The sequence below is a fragment of the Corvus moneduloides genome, chromosome 4 (genome assembly GCF_009650955.1).
Source record: "Corvus moneduloides isolate bCorMon1 chromosome 4, bCorMon1.pri, whole genome shotgun sequence".
Lineage (NCBI taxonomy): Eukaryota > Metazoa > Chordata > Aves > Passeriformes > Corvidae > Corvus > Corvus moneduloides.
This window is the reverse complement of record NC_045479.1, coordinates 8,824,157-8,851,952: the sequence shown is the minus strand read 5'-3', so window position 1 is coordinate 8,851,952 and position 27,796 is coordinate 8,824,157. Positions and strand designations below refer to the sequence as shown.

The 27,796-nt window shown below is 44.1% G+C and overlaps 1 protein-coding gene across 3 annotated transcripts in view; it reads right to left on the bottom strand.

Annotated features, from left to right (window-relative positions):
- PPARA (peroxisome proliferator activated receptor alpha) overlaps positions 1–21,562 on the bottom strand; it is a 40,959-nt gene extending 19,397 nt beyond the window's left edge. Inside the window, exons 1-4 of one of the 3 annotated variants that reach the window (XM_032105520.1) lie at positions 21,461–21,562; positions 21,100–21,260; positions 18,697–18,819; positions 85–210 (exon numbers count right to left, since the gene is read on the bottom strand). The gene's annotated coding sequence lies outside the window, so the exon portion shown is untranslated. Of the gene's footprint in view, positions 1–84; positions 211–18,696; positions 18,820–21,099; positions 21,385–21,460 lie in introns of those variants that run through there. The other 2 variants (XM_032105518.1, XM_032105519.1) reach the window with 2 other exon arrangements.
- Between the last annotated feature and the right edge of the window lie 6,234 nt (positions 21,563–27,796).

The following is a 27,796-nucleotide window of genomic DNA, read 5'->3' as shown; positions in this document are numbered from 1 at the left end:
AAGTCTGAACTTACTGCATAAACAAATTGATCGTGTAAAGGGCTTGCTTGCAAATACCAGGGTTAAAGTTGAAACAGTCATTACCTCGAGGTCATTTTGAGAATGCTGGGGCTGAAAACAGCACATGTAAAACTCGTGATTGAAGTTTTAGAATACTTCAGTGGATAGGAAGAGCCTTGAGTATGTAAGCTGCAGAATAGTTCCAACATCCTGATTCAACACAAAAAAAGAACAGGAAATAAGATTTGGTACCTAAAGTGTGACACTCAGACTCTGCCTGGGAAAGGATGCTTATTTTCTCCTCTATCACGTGACAATTGATTCAGTTTTCATAGTTTGTAACCTTACATACTAGCACTATTCTAAATTTTTAAAAGCATTAAGAACAAGAGAGAGAACAATTTCTATGCACGTGATGAAAAATTTTCATAAGCCACTCCTTCATCAAGACTGCCAGTTGCACACCTCCTCTCCAAAAAAACCCACTGTTGGGTTTTAGGAGTTCTGGATTTTTTTTCTGTTAAAGGAATTTTCCCCATATGTGTTGCTAGGGGGACAAATTACTGGGTACTTCAGAAAAACAAAAGAGCTAGCCATTGGGGGAGGGGTGCATCTGGCTACTCTTTTGTTTCACCTGGGTGTGTGGGCAGTCAGCTCCTGGTGTTTGGATGGAGAGGGAGGCTGCTTTCTTGGGCTGCTTTTCCTTCTGCCACAGAAACCCCAGGATCCCAAGCCCACCTTCCCTGCCCCACTGGGAGCCGGGCTGTGGCTGCCCTGCCCCCGCTGTTGCTTCGAGCCTTTGCTGCATTGTAGCCCTGCTCACCCTGCCGGCCCAGACCTCCAGGGGTTCCCACCGCAGCTCTGCAGTTTAAATACATCTCGTCTGCCACCCAGGATTTGTGCTCGTCCCTGCCGTTCCAGCCTGCTGTTCCACCCTGCTGTTCCCGAGGCTCCGGCCGGACACCGCGATCGGCTGCCCAGGGGTTTGTGAAGCTCCTTTGTCCCATCCCTCCCGGGATCCCAGGGCACCGGTGCCGCGTGCTCCCCGAGCTCGCTCCGGAGCGCCCCCTGCAGCCGCGGGGGAACCATCGCACCTGCCCTGCTCACCGGGAGCCGCCAGCGCCCCTGCCGGCTGCGAGCGGAACTGCACCCGAGGGGAAAGGGCCTGACAGCCGAGAAGGCTGGCACTGGGTTTGTGATTGTTTGCTGTTACTGCCATAGTTATTGCTGCTTGTTTGACTGGTTATACACATACAGATATATAATAGTAAAGAACTGTTATTCCTATTTCCCATATCTTTGCCTAAAAGCCCCTTGATTTCAAAATTATAATAACTCGGAGGGAAGGGGGTTGCATCTGCCATTCCAAGGGAGGCTTCTGCCTTCCTTAGCAGACACCTGTCTTTCAAACCAAGACAGATCTTGGCGCCCAATGTGGGGCCTGAGGGCATTAAGAGAAAGGGATGAAAAAGGAATAACAGCTCCTGGATAACTTAATTTTGTGTTCTGAATATAGGAACCTTGTTAGGCAGCACTATGTGGTCTAGTTTACCCTGGTTTGGGTGGCAGGTGGTCATGGCTATATACTTCCCCTTTGCAGCTCCTTACTTGAATATGGGTCCTCTGACTAAGGCTACCATTGCTGTTATCTAGTTTGCACTATGGGTCAAGAAAGTGAAGAATTCATGGGCTTTTAACTTCCTCCGGAATGCGGGCATGTGGATAAAGGGCTATCACACACTAAGTGCATGTTTTTGGGGTTATGTTAAAAATGGTACCTTCTGTGAGGAAATGACACCAGGGTAAGTTCTCTCCCAACCCCTCAACCAGTTCTTTGGGCCCACCCCACCAATTTTTGAAGGGTTTAGATTTCCTCTGGGTACCAAGCAACTGGTGCTGGTAGGCCTACTCTATTTAGCACTCAGGGATAAGTTGAGATTGGTTTGGATAACTACCCAGACACCAGCCCCAGAGACTAGAGATCCCACCCCAGAGCCTGATCCTGCCCCAGAACCTGACACAGCCCCAGACATAAGAGATCACAGCCTGATACTGCCCAGCAGCCGACCTCAGAAATGGACTACCCCAACTGGGTGGGGGTACTGGTGAAGGGGATGCAAGAGATGCGCCAGGAGATACACCAGGTGCTAAGGGAATACACCTCCTCAGCTAGTGAAAAACCCTCTCCCTGCCCCAAAGAGGGTGAGTCCGATGGTGCAGCAGTGGAACCCACGGATGTTACAACCGTCCAGGTTTCAGCTGAACCACAAGGACAACCACAGCCAGCAGCAGTCGCCCCTGTGCAAAGGAGGAAGTATAAGATCAAATCAGTACGACCAGTTAATGATGATGGGGAACCAGGGCCCTCACAACCAGCAGGAGAGTCAGAGCCAGAAATCATCACTGAGTCCCTGTCATACGACAGTCTCCGTAATATGCGAAAAGACATTGTGCGAAGGGGGCGTGAGCCTTATACCACCTGGCTGCTTCCGGTTTGGGACCTTATGGGCACAGGTGTGCAATTGGATAGTGGTGAGGCAAGGTATCTGGGATTGTTGACCCAGCACCCAGGTGTGGACCAGATATTTGTGAGGGAGCCAGGGCCCCTTTCTCTCTGGGAGTGGCTCTTAATGAGTGTGAGAGAAAGGTTCGTTCACAAAGAGAGAATGCAGGAGTACCATCACAGAATGCAGTGGAAGACACTCGAGGAAGGGATCCAGCAGCTAAGAGAGGTGGCAGTATTAGAGGTACTCTTTGGGAGGGATGGACAGCATGAAAATGACCCTGATAAGGTCAGGTGCACAGGACAGATGATGTGGAACCTGGCAAAGCTAGGGCCACCGCAATACACCACCTTCATTGCAATGATTGATGCTGACAATAACCGAGAAACAGTGGGCTCTTTCACCAACAGGCTCAGGAATTATGACAGTATGGTCAATGGCCCGCTGAAAGCTCATGTCTCTGCTGTGGTCAAGGACCTCAAAGAGGAGATGAAGGAGATGAAGAAGGAAATGAGGGAGGAGATGAGGGAGGAGATGAAGAAGATCAGTGTGGCACCAGTGCGAGTCACAGGCCCCCAAGTCAGAGCCCGTTGTCCCCCTGCGAGAGAGAGAGGGTACACCCCACGAGCTGAGCTGTGGTTTTTCCTGTGTGAGCATGGAGAAGACATGAGAAGGTGGGATGGGAAACCCACCTCTGTCCTGGCAGGAAGGGTGCATGAACTCAAGGAGGGAGGCACTAACCAAGGGGGTTCCGCTAAGGTGAAAGTAGCCTCAGCCTCCCGTGACCGAGCTGCCAGGTATTACAAAAGGGAGGATGGTATGTCGGATCCCCTTGAAGGTACCTCGACCATGTACACCCAGGGAAAGAATGATAACCAGGGCTAGAGGGGCCCTGCCTGTAGCCAGGGAGAGGCACGGGAGAAACGGGTTTTCTGGACGGTGTGGATTCGATGGCCTGGCACATCAGAGCCACAAAAATACGATGCGTTGGTTGATACTGGGGCACAGTGTACTTTAATGCCATCGGGACATGTGGGGGCAGAACCTGTATCCATTGTTGGGGTGACCGGGGGATGACAGCAGATGACCCTTTTGGAAGCTGAGGTGAGCCTGACTGGGAAGGAGTGGCAAAAACATCCGATTGTGACTGGCCCAGAGGCCCCGTGTATTCTGGGCACAGACTTCCTCCGGAACGGCTATTACAAAGACCCGAAAGGACTCAGGTGGGCATTTGGGATTGCTGCTGTGGAGGCAGAGGGCATTAGGCAATTGAACACCCTGCCTGGACTATCTGAGAATCCTTCTGCAGTTGGGCTCCTGAAAGTGGAAGAGCAACAAGTGCCAATTGCCACCTCGACAGTGCACCACCGGCAGTATCAGACAAATCGGGATGCTGTGATCCCCATCCACAAGATGATCTGTGAGCTGGAGAGCCAAGGGGTGGTCAGCAAGACCCACTCACCCTTCAACAGCCCCATCTGGCCTGTGCGCAAGTCTGACGGGGAACGGAGATTGACTGTGGACTATCGTGGCTTGAATGAAGTGACTCCACCATTGAGCGCGCTGCTGTGCTGGACACGTTGGAGCTCCAGTACGAGCTGGAGTCCAAAGCAGCAAAGTGGTACACCACTATTGACACTGCTAATGCATTTTTCTCCATTCCTCTGGCAGCAGAGTGCAGGCCTCAGTTTGCCTTCACATGGAGGGGCGTGCAGTACACCTGGAACCGACTGCCCCAGGGGTGGAAGCACAGTCCCACCATCTGCCATGGACTGATCCAGGCTGCACTGGAAGAGGGTGAGGCCCCAGAACATCTGCAGTACACTGATGACATCATTGTGTGGGGGAACACAGCATCGGAGGTATTTGGGAAAGGAGAAAAAAGATCATCCAGATTCTCCTGGAAGCTGGTTTCGCCATCAAGAAGAGCAAAGTCAAGGGACCTGCCCGAGAGATCCAGTTCCTGGGAGTAAAGTGGCAAGATAGACGATGTCAGATTCCCACTGAGGTCATCAATAAGATCACAGCAATGTCTCCACCGACCAACAAGATGGAAACACAAGCTTTCCTAGGTGCCATAGGTTTCTGGAGAATGCACATTCCCAAGTACAGCCAGATCGTGAGCCCTCTCTACCTGGTTACCTGCAAGAAGAACAATTTCCACTGGGGCCCAGAACAGCAGCAAGCCTTCGCCCAGATCAAACAGGAAATTGCTCATGCGGTAGCCCTTGTCCCAGTCAGGACAGGACCAGAGGTGAAGAACGTGCTCTACTCTGCAGCCGGGAACAAGGGTCTGTCCTGGAGCCTCTGGCAGAAGGTGCCTGGTGAGACTCGGGGCCGACCACTGGGATTCTGGAGCCGAAGCTACAGAGGGTCCGAAGCCAACTACACTCCCACAGAGAAAGAAATCTTGGCAGCTTATAAAGGAGCCCAAGCTGCCTCAGAAGTAATCGGCACAGAGGCACAACTCCTCCTGGCACCCCGACAACCGGTGCTGGGGTGGATGTTCAAAAGAAAGGTTCCTTCTAAGCATCAAGCCACCAATGTTACTTAGAGCAAATAGATTGCCCTCATCATGCAGCACGCCCTAATTGGAAACCCAGGTCGCCCTGGGATCTTGGAAATAATTACGAACTGGCTGGAAGGTGAGACTTTTGGGTTATCTTCTGAAGAAGAAGAAGAGCAAGTGACACGTGCCAAGGAAGCCCCACCATATAATGAGCTACCAGAGAGTGAAGGACAATATGCCCTCTTCACTGATGGTTCCTGCTGAATTGTAGGCGGTAGCCGGAAATTAAAAGCCGCTGTATGGAGCCCCACACGACAAGTTGCACAGGCTACTGAAGGAGAAGGTAGATTGAGCCAGTTTGCTGAACTCAAAGCCGTCCAATTAGCTCTGGACATAGCTGAAAGAGAGAAGTGGCTAAAGCTCTACCTCTACACTGATTCATGGATGGTAGCCAATGCTCTGTGGGGTTGGCTGGAAAGGTGGAATAAGGCAAACTGGCAGCGTAGAAGAAAACCCATCTGGGCTGCTGAGGAGTGGAAAGACATTGCCACTCGGGTAGAGAAGCTATCCGTGAAGGTCCGTCATGTAGATGCTCACGTCCCCAAGAGCCGGGCTAACGAAGAACATCGTAACAACAAACAGGTAGATCAGGCTGCGAAAATAGAGGTGTCCCAGATAGACTGGGATTGGCAACATAGAGGAGAGTTGTTTCTAGCTTGATGAGCCAATGATGCCTCAGGCCATCAGGGCAGAGATGCCACCTATAAGTAGGCATGAGATCAAGGGGTAGATCTAACCATGGACAGTATCTCCCAGGTGATCCATGATTGTGAGACATGCGCTGCGATCAAGCAGGCCAAGCGGGTGAAGCCTCTGTGGTATGGTGGGCGATGGTCCAAATACAAGTATGGGGAGGCCTGGCAGATTGATTACATCACACTGCCTCAAACCCACCAAGGCAAGCGCTATGTGCTCACAATGGTAGAAGCCACCACTGGGTGGCTGGAGACCTACCCTGTGCCTCACGCTACTGCCCGGAACACCATCCTGGGCCTGGAAAAGCAAGTCCTTTGGAGGCATGGCACCCCTGAGAGAATCGAGTCTGACAATGGGACTCATTTCAAGAACAGCCTTATAAACACATGGGCTAGAGAACATGGCATTGAGTGGGTGTACCGCATCCCTTACTATGCACCAGCAGCTGGGAAGGTTGAGCGGTGTAATGGACGGCTTAAAACCACCTTGAAGGCACTGGGTGAGGGAACTTTCAAAAACTGGGAGGTGCATTTAGCAAGAGCCACCTGGTTAGTTAACACCTGAGGCTCCACCAACCGAGCAGGCCCTGCCCAATCCGAACCCCTACAAACAACAGATGGGGATAAGGTTCCAGTGGTGCACATGAGAGGTATGCTTGGAAAACCTGTTTGGGTTAATTCTGCCTTGAGCAAAGACAGACACATCCGTGGGGTTGTCTTTGCTCAGGGACCAGGTTGCACCTGGTGGGTGATGCAAAGGGATGGAAAGACCCGATGCTTACCTCAAGGGGACCTTGTTTTAGGGTGAACTACCCATGGCTCTGTACTTGTATCAGTATCTGCATGTATATATGTATATAATTCAGGTGATGCATGTATTTATATGGTTAAAAAAGTTAAGTTTCATGTAACATGTTAGTATAGGAAAAATTCGGGGTAGATAATGTTGGGGTTTTAGGAGTTCTCCTGGGTTTTCTGTTAAAAGAATTTTCCCCATACGTGTTGCTAGGGGGACAAATTTAAGAAAAACAAAAGAGCTAGCCATTGGGGGAGGAGTGCATCTGGCTACTCTTTCGTTTCACCTGGGTGTGTGGGCAGTCAGTTCCTGGTGTTTGGATGGAGAGGGAGGCTGCTTTCTTGGGCTGCTTTTCCTTCTGCCACAGAAACCCCGGGATCCCAAGCCCACCTTCCCTGCCCCACTGGGAGCCGGGCTGTGGCTGCCCTGCCCCCGCTGTTGCTTCGAGCCTTTGCTGCATTGTAGCCCTGCTCACCCTGCCGGCCCAGACCTCCAGGGGGTTCCCACCACAGCTCCACAGTTTAAATACATCTCGTCTGCCACCCAGGATTTGTGCTCGTCCCTGCCGTTCCAGCCTGCTGTTCCAGCCTGCTGTTCCCGAGGGTCTGGCTGGACACTGCGATCGGCTGCCCAGGGGTTTGTGAAGCTCCTTTGTTCCATCCCTTCCCGGATCCCAGGGCACCAGTGCTGCGTGCTCCCCGAGCTCGCTCCGGAGCGCCCCCTGCAGCCGCGGGGGAACCATCGCACCTGCCCTGCTCACCAGGAGCTGCCAGCGCCCCTGCCGGCTGCGAGCGGAACTGCACCCGAGGGGAAAGGGCCCGACAGCCGAGAAGGCTGGCACTGGGTTTGTGATTGTTTGCTGTTACTGCCATAGTTATTGCTGCTTGTTTGACTGGTTATACACATACAGATATATAATAGTAAAGAACTGTTATTCCTATTTCCCATATCTTTGCCTAAAAGCCCCTTGATTTCAAAATTATAATAACTTGGAGGGAACGGGGGTCACATCTGCCATTCCAAGGGAGGCTCCTGCCTTCCTTAGCAGACACCTGTCTTTCAAACCATGACACCCACCCAGAAAAAATTCATATTTCTTCCCTTTACTCAGCCATACTCCAACATACCATATGCAACTTGTAAATATCCTTGCTTTTAAAAGAAATCAAAATTCACATACCCTAATTTTGAAAATTGATAGCACAGCTATAAAGTTAGGATCTTAAAAGTCATGTAAGGAAAAATTCTATGCAACCTTGATTCCAGTTCTCTTCCCAGCCCCATGGCAGGGGAGTGAGCAAGTGGGGCTTTGTTGCCTCCTGGGGTTAAGCCATGACAAAGCGGTACAAACAACATAGGAATGGTTTTTTTGTTTTCTATTACTCAGCCAAACTCAAGGAGAAGTTACTGAGCTCAGAAGCTGTGTTTCTTTGGTCCCCAGATTTTCTGTCCCACTGGATTTTAAATGACATTGGCTAGTGTATATTACAGGTTGATGTCTCTGAACAGGACCACTCACCCTCCTTTTAAATGTGACCTTCCTGCTTTAAACTATTCAGCTGCTTTCTAGACCTTCAAGATTATATATCCGCAATTTCCTCTAATGCTTTCTTTTGCTTATTAAACACATTTATTATACACTAAATAGTTTTAAAAATTGTTTGTTTTGCCAAGATTACTGTTTAAGAAATAACTAGTAACAGGACAGCAACAAAAGTATTCAGGAGATAATAAAAGTATTTATTTCAAATATCATACCCTCTCACTTTCACACAACAGATGCAGTTACTAATAGAGAAAAAACTACAAAGCAGAAATTAATTTTCAGCAAACAGAAATAAGAGAAGTAATTCATCTCACCTAACGTCAAACAGCTCACTTAACATGTCTGGGTTGAGTGAAGCTCAATGGAATTTGCAGAGCCATGACTGATCTTTGTGGCCATGATTACACACTAAAAACATGATACTTTTCAATCCGACCACTTCTCTGATCCAGTTCATTGCAAAGCCTTACAAATATTAGTGCTGGCTCAATGGAGAGAGCAGAAGTAAGCAGTTGGAAGACAGATACACATGCTGCATGGCCAAAAAATAACTGCATGTACAGCCTGAATCTCCTCTGTAGAATCCAGTGACTGTATGGACTGGCTGGGTCTGCAAACCAGGCACTTGCACTGCCTGAAGTGAAGAAGCCAATGCGTCTTTGGTCTTCTGTGAGAGGTGAAAACTGCTTTACAGATCAGACAGCACCTCTATTAGGTTAAGGGGTATTACCATCTTTCAGCAGGGCCATGGAACTCTCATGCAAGCTGCTATGTGCACATCCCACAGATACTCACCTTCCAGCAGTAAAACTGCCACTGAAATCCAGTAAATGGAAGATACAGGCATTCACTCTGAGTTGACACAACATGCTCCAATAAATAAATAACAAAAATGAAATTAAAGTTCCAATGCTGGAAACTCAAGCTGAGAGTAAAATCTAGCTCAAAGAAAGACTTCTGCTGCTTGTAAAGAATAAAACAGCATCCTAGCATCAAGTGGCTTTCTAATGGAGAATTTTAAATTCAACAAGCCCCTCAAGATGCTGGTAACTAGGAACTCCGTTCAGAACACTTTATACTTCCAATGATTTCATATTAGACCAGAAAATAGATTTTACCATATTTCCTCCACACCATTAGACTAGTCAGCCTCTAGCAGACAGCTCAGCTTCAGATGTAAAGAAAGACAGCTCCTGGTTATCGGCGCAGTAAGATCTGAAGCCTGTGTTTAAAGAAGCCCCTGCAATCCCTTTAACAACAGAAGCCAGATTTGGTTTCATCAGCAACGGGACAGGAAGGTTTTGCAACCTTTGCCTCCAGGCTCCAAAGACAAGACTTACAGGTCTATCATCTCAAGTTTACACCTATCTTCAATCATGCTTGCTTTCTTCCACATAAATGGATATATCAAACATGGCATTACTCAAATTTGCATCAAGGTCCTTCTGATAAAAGGAAAATCCCATATTGTAAAGAGGGGAGATTGAGTTGTTGTTTGAACTGCCTTCAAGCTCAAATAGGTTCAAGTCTGCATAGAATACCAACATGACTTTGAGATTTTTTGGTTGTTGCTTTTTTTTTCTTCTCCTCTAAATGTGAGTTTTCATATCCAAAAAGTAAATGCTTTGGAGGTTTCTGTAATTTGGAATAGGAAGACTTGACTTTTCTGTCTAGTGACTGAAACTAAAGTCAAAAATAGCTGTATGTCAAAGTAAAGCTTTCTTTTAAATCTGTGTCTGCTGAATCCTTTAAAGAACTGTCTACTCAGGACTTCAGTATAAGTCAATAGTAATATAAATTAACAAACTATATACTATACTTAGGGTTATTGAAAAACCTATAATTTTCTCCCTCACTTTACTATTTTCTTCAATAAGTGTTTTTGGAGGGATCTTTGTTGCTTTGAGTTGTTTGTTTGTTTGTGGGGCTTTGGGGATATTTTTTTTTTTTTTTTGGTTGGTTGGTTGCTTTGCATATTTTGAGTTCCTAGGTTTTTGTATTTTTTTAACTATATTATAACCCAGTCTGAAATTTAGATGGTTCCAAACTCAAGCAAGCACTGCCAAAGACTCAAGTGAAAAACTTTATGTTAAGATTGTCTTGCTTCAACATTTACAGTCCAGATACATAGAAGGCCTAAAAAGCTCTCAATTTGTAATGCTGTCTGTTTCTGTTTTTATAGTCAAACTGACTACCTATATCTAGTCTAATCTATAGAATCAAGATACTATTGTTAACATGGCTTTACAAAAATCAGCGTGGAAGGCAGTATGAAGGAAGATTATTCAATTTATTACATTAGTTGTTAATGCACTTAAAGCAAATATTTATATTGGAGTTCATAGTATCCAGTATTTTTGAGGCACAACCACTGAAGAAAGTATATTTTATTAAAAAGAGATTCAAAAGGACAATAAGAATTTATTTTCTGCAAGAAACTAAGCCATGGCAACATCTTAGTAAACACTATGTTCTAGAGTAGTCTGTGTTCTCTGCCATGTGCTGCCTTTCAGGTTCACTGCAGTTCCACCAATACTGCTCACGGCTCACCAGAATTTCGAATGAAAACCCCACTCCATTGTTACATTTACAACTTTACACTTGCAATACACTCCCTCTTTTTCCTTTCCTCTCCCAAATGAAACCCTAAGTTTTGCTCTTTAACCAATCCATTTCACTGTCAGTATCTCTTCAAGTCACTGTCCACTCCAATTATTCAATGCTTGAGGAGGATTCAAAAGATTATGTGTTAATCACAACAGCCATAGCAGTTTGTGCTTCAAAGTTCTACGAGTTCTAAAGCCTTTGTGAAAACACCTGGTAGGCAATGAAGCTGACAGAACATACTGCCACACATGCTGGGTGTGTGTGCTGAACACTGACACGTGGAGACCACAACTGCTGAGAAATGGAGATCTGGTGCATCATTTAAGAGGCTGTTCCCTCTGCATGTACATCAAAAGCTGGGGTTTGATTTATGATTGATATTTGAACCAAGGAGAGGTCACATTCAGACAAACATGACATACATGTATTTGCTATTTGATCCAAGAGCCAAGGTCACGTTCACACAAATGTGTCATCTGAGTATTTGATTTATTTTTATTACCCCGTTGATGAACTTAAAGTTCTTTTACTTTCCTCATGTGTCCCAAAAACTCCTTACCCATTTATTCAGTGTGTCCTAAAAACTCCTTGCCCATTTACCTGGAAGTTGCCAGGTTTTCTAAGTTTTGCGATCCTGTACAAATGTCTGATGAGCTAATTATATTAGCCAAGATTTTGCATTGATTAACAGTTAGGGACACCTTAATTTCAGAGATCAGAGCTCAGATTGAGGCTAAATCTGGTTGCATTGTACGGCCAGAATTAAGAGAATTAAGAAAAAGGAACGAACTAAAAATCCCGCAAAAACTATCTTATGAACTGCATGCACAGATTAGATGTCCTAAGCCATTGTCAGGGGCTTTTTTCTAAAGTTATTATGTAAAAGTAGTTTGAGTGGTGAAGTCAAAGTTGATTACAACATGTACAGCATTTTCCAACAGCCCACACATTTGCCCCAACATGCAACTGGGAACCAGATCCTTAAGTCTAAATTGGGACGCTGCAATTGTTTCCTTATACATGTGATTACTGCATCTCAGGTTATGAAAAGCGCCTGCTCAACAATTTTCTAACTATACCCAGATATTCTACAGAGACCTCATTTGTTGAAGGATACAGGTATCTGAGGGTAACAGGCAAATAGAAATTGCATTTTAGAGTGGTGACTAAATTATTATCTCCAATATAATCAATTTCTGAAGTAAATAAAATGTAAGCCCCTTGCTAAGTCTCCTGCAGAGTACATTTTCACTACATATGGTAAAAATAAACTTCATAAGGTAACAAATTAAAGACATCTGTGCAACTGAAATTGTCAATTAAAATTATAATCTAATACACACGGATGTAGTGCAAGGCAAAATTTTTGGCATATTGATGGTGTTGCTACGTAAACCTCTCACTCAGAAGATTTACTTGCTCACATGCTTGATACAAAAACCCAAAACCAAACAAACCCACAAAACCATAACACACATGAATGTTTTGTCAAGAAAAACATCATAACTTTTATAAGCATAAATGTCTAGTAACTCATCCTAACAATGTGAAAATTCAGACATACCGTATTCATGAAAAGAAAAAGCCAATTGCCACTAACCTAAAGTCAAACAGACACTTGGATGCACTTTCTGAAACTGGTAATATTTCAACAATCTTTAGGGTTTATGTGTAAGTATGGATAACTTAAAATGTGTTCTTACAAAACAGGATATAAGAATCCCTTTTGTTTTTTATCTGCAGGCCTTTATGTGTGATAGCAAGTGGTATACATTATTGATAACATACTCTTTAGTATGTTATCGTAACAAATATCGTATCTATATTTTATCATAACATGTACCAGTAACATGCTCTTTAGAAGTTAGAATCTTAATCAGTCTTTAGCTGAAATTTATCATAAAAGAAGGATAAGAAATAATTACCTAATCTTTTGTTTTCTGAGCATATTTAACCTTCCTGTATTATTTCAACCTTTCTTATTCTTCAAAAGAAGAGCAAAGGATTGTTCCTCTGACATAAATACTTCAACTGAATACAACCTCATTCAAGGCCACGTATTATATTTGACAGACGCCAATTAATTTTGAGTTTATTGACTGGCAATGAAATTTTCGCAGCTGTGCGTGATTTTGCGAGTTTCAATAGCATGATAAAAGCTTGGGAGCACTGAGGCAGTACCCAGATTTGAGAAGTACCATTCGTACAGGTGTTTACTATTGCCCCCTGCCCACAACACCCCCGAAGCACCACAAATGCACTGTGGCTGGTACAGCCTGAACTCCCTTGTCCTCCTTTGCTGGCTGGCAACCAACAGGCCAAACAGAACAGACAATTGCTGAATTCCTATTGCCTCACTTCCTCAGCAGGGTCAATAATGTGTTTTCCTTTCTTCTTCCCAGTCACCAACTTCCATGAAAATGCCTGAACTTTAATGCCTTTGCAGCCATTACCGCTCTCTCTAATTTGAGAAGACTTGCAGGTTCAGAATTATTGGGTGGGGGCAGAGGACCACAGACCTTACTGCATATATCTGACAGGTAACTAGACCAAAAGAGGTGAGAAAACAAACCTGAAAATTGCTTTCAGTTTTGGGGCATAACTCTTCCAAGACTGATCTGGACATTTGCCTGCACTACCTCCCCCCCCCCCCCCCTTTTTTTTTTCCCAATTAATTTACGGTATTTATTTTATATTTGCTGGGGTTTGTAGAACACACAAGTGTACAATAGGTGCTTGAAGTTATGTCAATACTTGGATTATTCTAGAGTTTTCTAGGGTCCCTCACTTTGACTCCTAATCACACACTTTATTAAGAAAAAGATAATTGGCTATCCTTGAAATAGTGGTTAAGTATTCACTTTGGCTGAGGATTTCTGACCTGTGAGCAAAAATACTAATTCTTGCAGATACCTTAACAGCAACATTCTTCTTGAATAAAGAGCTATTGTTTTGGAATGAAACTTTCAATCTAAAAGGAGAGGGAAAAAAGAAAAAGCTAAATTAAAATTACCTAATGCAAAAATTTGAAACATTTGTTTAGCATATTGATTTAAGATTGTGAAGTGTCATTTGAGTCTTACCTGCCATTTAATGATTAGGCCTTGCAACCCCCCATTTTTAGTCGACTTAGACAGATACAACTTCTCTATCTTACAAACTCCCAAATTTTGCCACCTTGATCTCATTACACGTCCTGCTCAGAAAAACAGAAATAAAAAAGCCCACAACTTTGCATCTGTACTTTTTCCTACCAAAGCTCTCCTACTTAAGACCAGTATTCCTTTAAAAGAGACAAGAAGTCTCTTAGTTTTCTCTTCTCATTTATAGCTTAAACTTCTAGCTTGGGTTCCTTATTGTTTTGGCTCAGGACAAAAGTCCGGTTGCTTTGGTACCTGATACTGCAACTTCTTTCTTCAAAGATAAATAACAACAAAAACATCTTTCTGCCTCAAGAACGCCTCCTTTCAGTCACCAGCACATTCCCGATCCCAAATCTCAGGTTACAGTCCTTTTCAATACTGTTTCAGCTGTCTTATCCCTCTCCTCCATCAGCCATATCATCCCATCCCCAAATCACCACCTTCACCCCCTCAGTCCTCCAGTCTCCTATCTCAGCTCCTCCAGCATCTGCACAGCTGCACCCGCCTCACCATCTGCAACCCATCGCATGATTCATCACCAAACATAACAGACCATGATTATTCACTATTTGAAAAGCTACAGTGGAATTTACATCTATTTCTGGAAGAGGTTCAAGAAGCCTGAATTCCCCTTCTTAGCAGAGAACACCACCACTGTGTATCTTCAGTGGTTTTATTTCACTGATAAACTTTATGCCCTTGTCCAGACATAGTAACAGGACTTATTTGATAAATTAAATTTAGCTTAACAGAGGGATTTATATCCTTTAAAAAATAATGACCCTCAGTTAGGATATTACAGATTTAGGCCCCTTCTGCTTGCAAGTGTCTTTTTGAAAATTGAGTAATTCCAATGGGCCAGCTTTTATACTCTTCTACCAGCACAAAAAATTCAAATGTCTTCTGTAACTAGCACCTGAAGTTGTGTAGTTTACTTATTCTTTATTGTGCTGCAATTTTACTCATTCGTTACAAGTATTTTTACAAGCTCTTGTTGCTCCGCTGTTACGTTTAAGTCAACAAACAAATGAAACCTGCTAAAAATAAACTAACTTCAATTTAATGTCATGCCACAACGCAGAGTACCCAGAGTGGAATGCGAAACAAAATTCTTTCACTTTCTGCTGCTGTTTTTTTTTTTGTTGTTGTTGGTTTTGGTTTGGGTTTTTGGTTAAGAAAAAGGCCTTCAGTTTTATTCTGATAATTCAGACATCCCTGCCTTTAAAAGTTTTTCTTTGTGATAAATGTATCACACAAAAACAAAGTTTACACTGAATTAGCGTTTCTGACAGGAGCCCTGGCAACAGGCAATTAATCTACATTTTTTGGCAAATGGACATCAAGTACTTGTACATTCAAGCTCCTGACGTGTCAGATAGAGGATATACTGGGGACACATGACTTCACAGCTCTAAATCAGGTCACTCACTACAGGATACAGATCACAAGCCTCACACTCCTGTGAGATCAAAAAGTGGCAAACTATAACCAATTATTTTCCTGCCATGTTTTCCCTGCTCATCCTCTATGACACGAAGGGTACCTGGTGCCCAGCTTAACAGCAATACCAGCACTGCCACCCCACTCCTTTTGACGAAAGAAGCACCTGAGTTGCAGAAAGGTGAAGGAAGAATATGAGTCCAGTGAAACAGCCAGGAAAAGAAAACCTCTTTAAAAAGCCATGTATGTACTTTCATATTCCAGTTTCACTTCACTTTGTAAGGCATTTCAGCTGGCTTGAATGAGACTTTGAAAGAGCAGTTATGGGGACACAGCACACAGTCCCTCTCCAGAGCACACCTGAGTTACTGGTTGCAAAATAAAGTTACCTGAAGGGTACCTAGACAAGTCAGCTTGAGTAACGTAACAGCTCCCTCACATCAAAAGGATATCCCTTCAGTAGCTCCTGACACTGCCTGCCCCGCACCTTCCCTCTCCCTCTGCCCTTCCAAGCCACGCTGCTCCCCGGTGCCTGCACTGGCTCTCTCGCTGCCCGATCCCGCTGGCCACCTCTGGCAGCGGGAATTATCTCCCCGACACCGCTCTGGCCCGCAGCAGCCTGGCACTCTCCCAGGAGAGCGCCCGGCCCAGGGCACTCGTTGCTCTGCGCCTGAGGAGCAGCACGGCTGCGACCCTTGCAATCCCGACACTCCGATCCAGCTCTCAGGAACAGTCCCTGGCGAGTTTCATTCCCCAGTGTATACACAGCCCCGGTGAAACAATTCTGTTCACTGAATCGGTAGAAGTGTAACGCAGGAAAACCATAAACAGCTATAGAGAGCTGAACAGACCCCCAGAGGGGCAGAAAAAAGACGGAGAGAAACATGTGGATGGCAGAAGGAAAGCAGGAGCCTAGATCAGATCCAGCCATGCTGTGTAGCCACACTTCTTGCTGTAGCCTGTATTTGCAGGGCTATCAGGAGCCACTGACAGAGGACATCCTATTCTTTTTTGCACTTACGTGTTCATTCATACACACACACCCCCTTGCCATGTAAAAGAGAAATAAAATTAATGATAGCCACAAATGGAACAATTCTATATTCTTAGAGGGTAATCACTATTACATTTCCACAGGATTTATTACAGGATTTACAATCTTGAGAAAATGCAACTCCTTGTAAATTCTGTTAGAATGACAGCAGCTCAGTATGCTGAAAATCAGGGGCCCAAAACTAGAAAATTTGACAGCTGTTTGAAAATATTGGCCTGTTTATGTACAGTTACATCTGTGTGGCAGCACAGAACAACAGGTACAGCTGCTGCTTTGTTCAGAGGCAGTACCCTGTGCTGCTTGTCTCTTGCTTAGACGGGTACTAAAGCTGCTACTCGACTTGATCAGACTGGCCTGCTTGACTGCACACAGCATGTCCTTTATCCTGAGCTGGGTAAGAATAGATAAACTTCACTTTATCTTTATATATATATATATATATATATATGTATATATATACGTATGTATGTATATAGCTATTTTGTAACCTTCCATTGAAAACTGCCAACAAGCCAACAATACTCACTATGACCTGTGGGCTGCAATTAATTGTGTTTTAATATCAGAGTGTATGAATTAATTGACAGCTGTACTGGAGGATTCCTCAGCCCTGTTGGACAGAATGCCACCTGCCTGCTAATAAACAGTCTCCAAAGCAGTCTCCTGACACAACACCCATCTTCTCCCTCATCCTCCCCCTCAGATCCAACTGGTTCCATAGTATATTCTTCAGCCTTACTACTCCAGTGAACTTTTCCCATACACGTTGAATAAAGATGCCAGAGTTTGGTTTGGTTTTATGAGAGCCTGCCCCATGACTCCAATGTCAAGTATTTTGTACCATTCTTCCTGAAGCAGCAACACTAACAGCAGGTTAGGAAATGTCATCAGTAATTCAAGTCTTCACTTTCAAATCAGTTTTGCAAACAGACAAGAGTTTTTCTTACCTTCTGAACGTTCATGTTCAGTGGTTTGTCCTGTGATTTGTTATTATTTCCCATAAATAATTTTTAAAACAAAACAGGCATGTAGCACTTAATCGTGTAACAAAACAAAACAAAACAAAGAATGGCAATACAAGCCTATGTGCAGGTTACTTAGCTTAACTTACTCAGCGTAACAGTGCTGGATGCATGGATATACACAACAAAACAGTAAGACCTGCCTCCAAACCTTAATCACAGGCCACAGAAGCGTTTCGAATGATCCATTTTATGATTTTTTTTGTTTTAAAATGTAAATAATATTAAGTTATTGTGGTATTATTTTTCCACGTAAAATATATCAAAGTCTAAACTATTCACAACAATAAGTTCTCTCAGCCCCAGGATGTATACACTCACAAATGAGTGTTGAGTTTACTCAACCAGAACACCAAACAGCAGCTCTGGTTTCCTTCTAGGTACTTCTCAACAAAATGAAAACAAACTAACGAGATAAAAAAATATGAAATATGAAAATACTGGGCTAACCCACTTGCACATGTATTTCAGCGGCCTGGAAACAAATGCCAAAGAGCTGTACAACCTCAGTACAACTGTACAACTTCAGCTCACTGCTCTGAGTTCCTCAAGGCAGACACATTTTGGAACAAGTTTCTTTTACTATTTGGAAAGATTTAGTGAATAATTTCTCGGTTTATACAAACCAGTCACGTAACAACTCAAGCCTCAGTCAGGACTAGAATGCCAATGAGTTGTGGTTTATAATTTGTATTAATCTGTGCACGAGAAGTCCTTCACTGGACACAGAAATTACACTTCTCTGATATTTAAAGACACATGCAATGCACTTATAAATAAATATTGTTTCATAAGCAGAAACTATGAGAAGTGGTATGAGGAAGTGGAGTCAGATTTGGCAACATCTCAATGCCCCATGCAATCTGGTCACAAAACAATCTCCTCATATCAGTTGAATATCTTTAAAACATGTCAAATATCACACTCTTTGAGAGATTTTAGTTTTATTTAAGTTTTATTTTAGTTTTATAGTGATGATTAAGAGCCTAACCTTACCAGACAAGTACTTTTTAATTCAGTGAAAAATTCAGCCTTCTACTTCATAAAAAGTCATTCAGTATTTAACAGACCTGGTCCTGTGAAATGCTGAGCACTCTACTTCTAAAACATTAGGAATTCAGAATTCTACTGACTAGCACCTAAGACAGCAGTAGATATCAGAACATAAGGAAGTTTTACTTTGTTCTCATGATTATGCTACTACTTTCTGTTTATCAATTATTTCTTGGCACTACATGCTCAAATTTCTTTCCTTGTCATTTGACTATACATTAATCACTCTTCACAGAGATTCTATGCCCAGTCCATGTATGTACTCACCCCATCATGCAGCATCTTGCAAGGCTGAAACAGAAGTTGTTTTCCAGAATCTCTTCCCCTTCCATTTCATGTGCAGATTGGTGATAACAAGCGGTTCTTCATCAATAAAAAGCTGCTGACATTCTTAAAAAAACAAAATCAACAAAATTTCGCAGGGCTTACTATACTGATTTTACATAGCTATGATGTAATATAACTTTAAAAAAAAATTCTTTATGCTTCTTGAGAAAAAAAAATCTTTCATTTTACTTGGGCTAAAATTATTTTTAAATGACTGAGGCTTTTAGTATGTCCCTACTTTTACAGCAGGACCACACTGACATCTAGCTAACTAGGGAATATAACTGGTATATCCCAATGTAATGCTGATATTTTTTTGTTCATACTAAAAGAATTCAAAACCACTCAACTGAGAACACTGTAGTGACAGCCCTGTGTATTTAAATTATCTGTTATAGGGTAAAATACTTTTACTCCTAAAGAGCATTCTCACAAATGTCCAAGTCTTTCTGTGGACACACGTAGAGTAGTTATGGTTTCCAAAGTGCACACACAGTCCCATGAGATGTCTTTCCAACTGACCTTTATTTTGAGGATTTACATCCCAAAGGTAGAGACTTTGTTTTTATATACTTTATAAGACGTATAAAATAAAACCATTCATAGCTAAAAAAACCTAACAAATTAAAGATTCAGAGAGATTTTATAAAAGTGGATTAAAAAAAAAGTTTAAGTTCAAAAATGATGCAAGAAAATATGCTTGCACATTTAATAAACATGAATTCAACTTCATTTATTTTCCAAGACAAGTATGGTGTTCTCCTTTTTTCCCCCTTGCAAAAATATGACATGTGCAACAGAAGCAGAACTCAGAACCCAAATCTTACCGGGAAGGCTATAGAAAAGGAAAGACAAAAACAGAGCTGTTTGCAGCTTTGAAGTACAAGCTGCTTCTAAAAAAATACTAAGAACAGTTATATTTCCTTGTCCACTTTGGGACAACAGTAAGTATTATAATTCATTTTTTAGAACAAGATGAGTATCTCAGGCCATATATCCTGTAGGACATTATTATCCCTTGTATTTTTATAAGATTCCACACATAAAATATCAAAAGCATAACAATACAAAATCACAACTGAAGTGTAACCCTTTCTCCACGGTTTAAAATTCATGATACCCTTTATAAAGACTACAGCATTACCAGAAAAGGAAGACACTAAAGAACTACTGAAAAGCAAGTGACAAACCCACAAGGTGTTTCCATTAGGTAGCCAAAACTGCCTATGCACCTGACTGTAGAGGATGACAGCCAACACAAGGCTCCAACAGATTGATAAGAATGCTTTTTTGGACCATGCTAAGAGTTCCTTCCAAACATGGGAAAAGAGAGCAAGCATGCTGTGGAGTTCCACAAACCTCTCATAAGGTCTGCACACTCATCCTTCCGATACACTACATTGCATTACTTGAAATTCCCAAAGTTGCCACTCAAAGTCACTACGAGCCGATGGCCGCTCGGTAGCTCATGCCAGCCAACAAAGGCTATGATACTGGTTTAGGTTTGAGCAGACGTGTGACCACGTCACATGAACCACAACCGCCTCCGTTCCAGCATGAGACCAGGTAGCCAGCCTCAATGCTACATCAACGATTCAGGATTTACAAAGGAAACACTTTTTACAGCTGATCCATTTTGCTGCCTGCAAAGCAAATTTCAAAAGGTGGGCAGTGCCAGATGCCAATGAGAAAGTCTATGCATGTTCTGTAATACAGGGAGCTTGACCACAATTTTCCTTCACAACAAAACTTATGCAACACCTTTATTAATGCAGTACTACTAAGACACCCAGTGCCAAAAGTGCCAAACACTATCATTCCAGATAATCCTGTGTGACGAATCCTGTGCTCATACTACTTCCATCAGAGAGCTTAGGAACAGCTCCCCGTGTCACTGAGTGAGACTGGGCCAATCTTAATATGAATACAAGGCAGCACCTTTTCGCACTCCTTTCCATTGTTACTTCTGGAATGCTTTTTGAAAAGCAAGTATCCAGCCCCATAGGGACAACCAAGAACTCAGCAAACCACAAAAGCAAACCCCGGAGGCATTCCCACTGACCTGCTCCTCGCTCCCAGGACAGAGGACCCTCCTCTGACCAGCCGACCGGGAATAGCACAACCCGCCTGACTGAGCCAAGCCAAGAGCGGGAACCTCCAAGCACGTACTTTCTGCCTAGTGCCCGAGTTCATTCCAGGTTAAGGGCAATCCAGATGTTCCGTTTAGGAGACATGACAGTTGCCAAACAGCCCCTCGTGTGACAGGGCATTACCCCCTCCTCTGTTCCCACCCCCAGCGCCCTAAAATCCCGCTCCCCCGGGTCTTCCCGAGTGGCTTGTTACCTGCGCCCGCCCGCGCCGGGCCGGCTCTGCCCGTCCCGCAGCCCTCGGCCCCGTTCCCGCAGCCGGCGGCCGGCGCCGCGCCGAGCGAGCAGCGGGAGCCTCTACAGCATCTCCCCCGGCCGGCTACCTCCTCCTGCTGTCCGCCGCCGCTCCGCCGAGGGCTTCACACCGCGGGGCCAGAGAGATAAGTAATAGCGAATAGCAAGGGAGGGGAGGAGAAGAAAGGACAGGTCATTAGCAAAGCCGCCGCCGCGTTAGCAAGGCGGGGGCGTCACCCAGCCCCGGGCGGGCGCTCCCGCCTCCCCGGCGCCCCGGCCGGGGCACGGGCACCGCGCGGGCGGGGGCGCCCCTAAGGCAGTACCGTGCATCGCTGCCGCGGGCTGCACAGGGCCGGGCCGGGCCGCGTCCCCGACTGCCGGCGGGGAAGGAGCGGGAAGGGAACGGGAGCGGGGAGGGAACGGGAGCGGGGAGGGAACGGGAGCTGGAGCGGGGCGGGAGCGGCCGGTGACAGGTCCCGGAAGTGAGGTCGGCACACACCTCCCGCCGCGGCCGCGCGCCATTGGCGGGGTGGGGGCAGCCCCGCTCCCCTCACATCCCTCGCTGCCCTCACACCCCTCGCTGCCCTCACACCCCTCACTCCGTTCGCTGCCTTCGCACTTCTGACACCCCTCCACTGCTCTCAGACCCCTCACTGCCCTCACTCCTTCACACCCCTCCCACCCCTCACTGCCTTCATTGCCCTCACACCCTTCCACTGCCGTCAGACTCCGCACTGCCCTCACTCCCTTCACACGCCTCAGACCCCTCACTCCCTCCAGTCCCACCGCGCCCCCGCATTTTTACCGGGACACGGGGCTGAGGGGGACGAGCCTGAGATCCCGGGGCGTTCGGCCAGGGGCGAATAAAGCCCCGCCGGCCGGAGGAGCGGCCCGGCTGCCGCGGGCACGGTGAGCACCGCCTGCGTCAGGGCCGGCGCGGAGGGGCCGTGGCCGTGGCCTTGGCCGTGGCTACCCATCGCTCTACAAAACACTTTTCAAAATCGCATAAATGCGTGTTTGCCTTCACGTTTGCATTCAATTTGGGGAAGAAAAAACCCAACCAACCAATCAAACAAACAAAAAACCCCCCAAAATTTAATCAGAACCCCCACTACTGCGCTCAGTAGTGAATGGCACAGTACTGGGATGGTAAAACAAGACTCACTTCAGATGTTTCCAATGGGAAGTTAAATGAGGCCTAGAAGGGGAAGGAGAGCACTGTTCTGGGGGGTTGGTCTGTACTGCAGTGAGCATCACACTTAATTCCACAAATTTCTCATAAATTTGGGTTAAGCACATGGCCCTGGACACCAGAGCACTCAGTGCAGAAACAACAGTAACAGCAGAGGCTGAAAAGCCCCCTAAGGCATGGCTCAGGACCAGCCAGCAAAAGGCAATATTGACCATGGAAAACAGAAGCTAACTAAAGGCCTCATATTGATTTAAAGCCTTTTCAGACTGTTTCAGACTAGTTCTGGTCACTGTTCGACCTCTCAACCACTAGTGCTGCTCCGAGGTCTGTCCCAAGCTGGGCCAATACTCAATGCCACAAGAGTCAGTTGATTTAGCAAGTTAATTCCCAGTTTTAACACCTACATATTTCCTTACAGCTGTGGTGACATGGTACAAGTGCTGCAGTACAATTTTCTAGAGTAAGATGTTAGTATGGATGCAGGCTTTTGCCTAGGGAATACGTACGTTTTGAGGGATTCACCATTGTTGCCAGTGAGAGGCATGCCAGGCTGACTAATCTTTATCCTAGCTTTATCCATACCTCTTGTCCTGAGTCATGCACAAGCACTGTCCCAAAGGCAGTAAAAACACAAAATATTTATTGGAATTCAAAATGAGTTGTGGGTCGTTTCCTGTTTATGAGCTGTGGGCTCTTCAACCCACACCAAACATGTAGCAACCTCCATCTGCAGTAAGGAGGGCTGTGTTACTCCAGGCATGGAGGAGAGCTCTCTTAATCCGTGTTCTGGAAGGGATTCTTCTGAAGAACTTGGAAACATTTTGTCCACGAAAATGACTGGTGTTGCAGAAAGTGGTGAAGGAGGAGAATCTATCCCACACTTAAAATATTTACACAGGAGACTGTAGTAATTCCTTTTGTACTGAAAGCGCTTTTAAAGTGTAGATTACTGGCTGGATTGTATAAATTTGTATCACAGTTCAAATCTTAATCACATACTAAATACCATAAACATCCATTAGCTATTTGAATGTGCAGGCTTTTAGAAATCAGAAGTTAGATTATTTACTAGGTTTTTAGCTGGAATAAGCTTTAATTAGTGTTATATTCTTTTAATATGCAATAACCTTATTACAATTGCCTAACAGCTCGACAGTTGTGAAAGAAGCAGCCAGATTTGTGCAGTTGTTGATTTTCCATCTTTCCAGTAGCCAGCTGGCTTTGTCAGAGGCCTGCACAGCCATGCACAGCATTTCTATCACAAAACATTTTCATTTGCAAAAGAGAAATGCCTTTAAATTTATTTAAAGGCCAGATATGGAGCCTCTCATAACAATTCTGCGGCAGCAGATGAGAAGCTCCAAGTCAGCACAGACTCATTCAGAAGTCTGGGAGACAGACCATACCAGGAAAAATTAGCAGTGCCTTCTCCACGTCCTCCAGCTATGGGCAGAACGCAGGAAGTGGGCTGACCCTGTGCTCAAATATTTGCTGTGGTTTCTCTTGCTGATTTGATGATAGAGATTTTAACAGACAATGGGCCTTGTTTTTGCTGGGTCATCGTGAAAGACTTCCCCTACAAAGTCGATAGAGCCATAGAGCCTTCCCATTTGAGTATTTATTTGAAGTGGGAACTGCAGAGACCCGGTATTGTAGCCAGCACTTTATCAGCTGAAATAGCATACATAGGGTTCTGTTTCTCTTTGAGTGCCTACTGAAGCCTTACAGAGCTAACATGTACTAATGGAAAATTAATTAAATCATCTTTGACTCATTCTTATTAAAATAATAGAAGTGGCTGGACAGTCACAAAAGCAACAAGTTTTATGAACAGAGGTCACTAGCAGAAGTCTAGAAAACTATCTGAGGGTAATTTAAATCTTTTTCTGTATAACTTTGTGCATGCTGGATCCTGCCCCTTTGTGCCTGGTCAAAATATGTTTAAGCCAAAAGTCCCATGTGATAATGAACAGGGGATGATTACATCTGATTTATTTAATATACACAGTATGCAAATTATTGTTAAAAGCACAATTCTTTCTCATGAAACCAACCCCCTTAAAAAAACCTAAAAAACAGCCAAGAAAACTGGTGGAGCAGGAGACCAGTGAGATTTATCCACCCTGAGCTTCCTTCTCCTATGAAGCTCTGTCCCAGCACAGCAGCCTGGGTACAGAAATATCTGTGCTGCTTTGCTTTGTTGTTGGTTTTAGGTCAGGCTGGATTTGAGGGTTGGTTGTTTTTAGATGCATGTCTTTCTCCTGGATTAGAACAAAGCTCTACGGCTAAAGGTGATAAATGAAAAACATTTAGACAAGTCACATAAGACTCATCTGCCTCATTTTAATATGATAGGTTTTGGATGGAAGCAGGATGCAACTTACAGGTTTACACAAGTCCACTGTTTCACAAAACTATTTAAACATTCAATTAAAAAAAAAAATCTAAGATGAGATTATATTTCCCAACAAAATAAGCAATGAAGCTGTTACTTACATTTAATTTTTGTTAGAGATGTTTACTACGCCACCCTGACAATATAAGGTATGGCCTTTGTCATTCAGATAATTTCTTTCATGTTTGAAAGTTAGTTAGCTCATTACTCTTCACTTACTGAAACAATTCATTACTTGTCAGAGTGTCAAGATCAAACATTGCAGGTGTCCATACATCTCTTTCTGTGTCGAAAAGACTTCAGAACAGTGGCATGTAAGATCACGATGCTTGAAACTTATTAACCCTTCTTAAGCCAAAATGTTTAGAATTCCCCTCATTACTCTTTATGCTGGTTCTGTCATTGTTGCTATGGCTTTTCGCTACATGATTGCTAGCCAGGTTGAGAACTGGTGAATTAATAATTAAAACTTTTTTTAATGTGACAGTTCTCTCCCCCCCCCATCATTATTACAGTCAGTGTGTTTCATTTCTTTGTTTTAATAAAAAAGTTCTTTAAAGAAAACTATTAGCAGTGAGCAAGCACCTGATGTCCCAAATCTTTCTTCTGAGGGGGAGCCCATGCTGGAGCCTTCTGCAGGATGGGGAGGAACCAGAGGGAAAATTACTGACTTGAAAACACTTTTAAAACACAATTACTCTTAAAACTCACCTGTGGCTATTCTTTCCCAAATTTGCCCTACCTTCTCATCTGAATAATTTCTTTCTCCAGTGTAAGATTCCTTTTCTATAAATTTCTTTTTGTGCTGAACACTGCATTACCAGATTCAGCAGGATTTAGCAGGTTTATTTGCAGGTTTAGTTTTTTGTCTCCGAGAACTGCTAAAAATCAGTTAAGCTTAATATAATAAACACATACATTTTAGAAAACAAATCACTGCTTGGTGTCTTGAACTGAGGAGAAGTTTTGTTTTTCTCTTACAGGAGTGGATTGCTCCTTCCTTTCTTTGATGAACGTGGTACTTGCCATAGTGTGACTGAAGGAATACATTTCCTCCTTTTTGGCAGATTTTTCCCTATTATCCTTGGAAATAAATGTATTCTTAATTTAGTTGCTTAATGCATTTTAATTTATTGATCCCTGTATTTCCAGTTCTTTGAACTGAATATTATTTGAATGTTTCCCGTTTCAAAGAAAGAGTTTCTTTGTGATCCAGGCTTCCCACTTATTCCTACTTTTGCTTTGTTGGCTCAATGAAGCCTTTGTTGTCCCTTTTCCCCCAATCTCAGTTTCCCAGTTGGTGTTTTATCTATCTCACTGAGATTCTCTTCTTGGGTGATATACTTAAAATCTGCCCCTGTTGTCCCCCTCATAACTGTGACTCAAATCTTACTCACGAGTGACTATTGCGACATCTCTTCTGGCCCTCATTCTCCCTTCTTTCCAGCTAAAGCTAACTTTCACTGTCCCCTCTCAAGTCTCTGTACTATTTACGTCAACTCTGTACCCCCGTTGACGTCTGCTTCCAATTCCCAGCTCTTCTTTCCTGTAACTTCCGGTGCACTCTCTACTCTCCTTTAACAATCCTGCAGAAAACCTGCCCCTTCCCTGCAGAGCCTGTATATGAGCATGACACGGCACAACACAGAAGCAAGACAGAATGTTCGGTGGATTGCCTTTCTTAATACTATTATTAGCAATTTCTACTTGGTTTTCTTTAAAATGTGTCCTCCTATGCAGCTCTGCAGTATTTATTCCCTTGCAGTGTGTATTTATTCCCTTGCATGCCTCGATCAGCTTATACTGTCACTGGTCAATTTTCCCAGCATCAATGCTTACCTATCTTTGTCTAGCTTTAGTTGTAGCCTTAAGGTAAGTTGCAGAAGTTTCTGGCCCTTCACTCATGTTTTATGCAGATTTCAAGATGAAATTGCTGTGAAAAGATCAGCTTGCCCTAAATAATGTTGCTTTGTAAATAATTCAGTCCAAGTGCAGAAATTAAAACTGAAGTTGCAGCTTCTGTTCGCCTCTGTACCCTGTACATCTCATGCACCCAGAGCTGTAAGCACACCTCTTTAGCAAGGAGATGCAGTGATTGTGCAGGTTGTACTGCTGCCAGAGCACCGGAGGAGATGCAGTGCTAATCGTGCATGTGTGCTTGTTTTGTTGCAAAGTCCGGTGGCTCCTGAAGGGGAGCTCAAAGCTAAGCCGATTTGGATTTGTTGGGTTTTAGCTGAGGCAATTAAAGGGAAAGTACAGGTTGGCGCTGTTTCTGGTTGGCAGCATGTGGGACGCAGTAGGATACACACTGGGCAGCACTGGTGCCGTGTGTCCACTCCAGGGCATTTCCCAGAGCTCATCTAATCACAGATTTACAGTTCTCCAGGATCCTTAATGGAAGCAGTTTCTTTCCCTTGTACTGCTTGTACTTACCTCCCCCAGAGGAAGGGCAAGTATTTGTAGCATGCTGTCAAGTAAAAACGGTGAGTTTGGGTGCTTTGGGTGTGTAAATGTGAGACTTAGTCAAAGCAATTAGCTGAGTAACCATTCAGCTGAAATTGTTTTCCTACCCTGCTTCCAGGCCGTGACTAACACCCACTGTGATACACACCCAGCCTTTTCCAGCACTCACAACTGATATGCCGAGCCTCAGCCACAACTGCCTTGGGATGAACAATCACACAGTTCATTTCTGGGCTCTCTGCTCAATCATTGCACACCTACAAGTCAGACTTGAAAACAAAAGCACATGTAATGGGGCTGATGCTTTGTAGGTACCAGTTTTTCCTTTAAACTTTGACTGGCCATGTTCTTGTTCAAGTATTTCTCTCTGCTCTTTACACTGACCAGCTTTGCTGTGTGAATAGGAGCTGCTTGTAACTAAGTCCTAGAGAGGTTTTTTTAAAGCAAGACTGTACTTCTAAAATTGTTTAAAGTGTTTGATACAATAATTTGTAAAGAAGATGTTAAAAAACATAGAAGAGGGAGGTCAGATGAGACTTGAAAAAACATTGTTATAAGGCAGATTAACAAGCTCATTATTGGCTAGAAATTGAGGCTCACCCCAGGCCA